Raw genomic sequence first — 1,181 nt, forward strand, 5'->3', positions numbered from 1 at the left:
AATATACGCCTGAACATCTCAATATCACTCTCTGTCATCTCCCCAACAGGACGATCATCATCAGAATCAAGATCCACTCCCATCTCGTATGCATCTTCATCATTCAAAACTTCAACACTATTAGAGCCACGAAATCCATCTCCACATTGCACTTGCGCATCAACTAGAGGGACATCCACATTTTCTGGAATATCTCCTGTGCCATCAAGTACAAATATGAGTAAAGAATAAGTGGATGGAACGAATGGATTATCTCGTATCAATAGAAACCGGTGAGACACTTACTCGGATCATTCTGAGTGAAAAGGAACTCATTAGGAGAGTCCGCCACATTATCGTCAATCCGACAACCATGTCCAACTACTTCATTAGGGGCAGATTCAGCATCGGGAATAGTAGGTGCAACACCCACGTTCATAACAGGTTCTTGGACGGGAGGATCGAAATGTGCCCGTTGACCCATTGGTCGGGAAAACCGACGAGGATTTCGGTCAACTCCCACCGGACGAACAACCACTTCAACACTTGGGGAAGGACCATTCATAACCGTCCTCACATATTTCTCCCACTGACCTGCACACCGAATTGGGACTATCTTCCTTTGAATGTTGAGAGGGGAACCTAGGTGAAGTATGCCCTCGACTATGATTTCATCATTTTCATGACAATGTAACTCCTCCCGAGCCCTTGCAACCAACTCACTAAACGATGGTTTCTCATCGAATATGACAACCTCGCACTGCATGCCAACAAACTTAACACATCCATATTCATCCCTTTCCACAGTGCCTCCGTAATATATGCTCACTACGTTCTCCATCTAGTATATCAATATAACGACGCACAATTCATTTAGTCCATAATAAATTAAACATTCTAAGTCTACTAAATACAACTAACTAAATGTGTCACATATACTAACTAACTATGTCACATAATATGTACCTACATACTTACCTATACAACTACTTAACTAAATATCGTAATAACTACTTTACTATGCTATTAGTTATCATATCTAACCATTCTAATTTAACCTAAAAATTCTACCTATTTTATCATAATAATTAGTAATAACTAGTAATATCTACCTATTTTATCTAAAAATTCTACCAATCTATCTAAATTTAACCTAACTATTCAAATTTATCAGTGACTGTCGAATGTAGGCTCGCTGATTC

This window comes from Setaria italica, chromosome VII (genome assembly GCF_000263155.2).
Source record: "Setaria italica strain Yugu1 chromosome VII, Setaria_italica_v2.0, whole genome shotgun sequence".
Lineage (NCBI taxonomy): Eukaryota > Viridiplantae > Streptophyta > Magnoliopsida > Poales > Poaceae > Setaria > Setaria italica.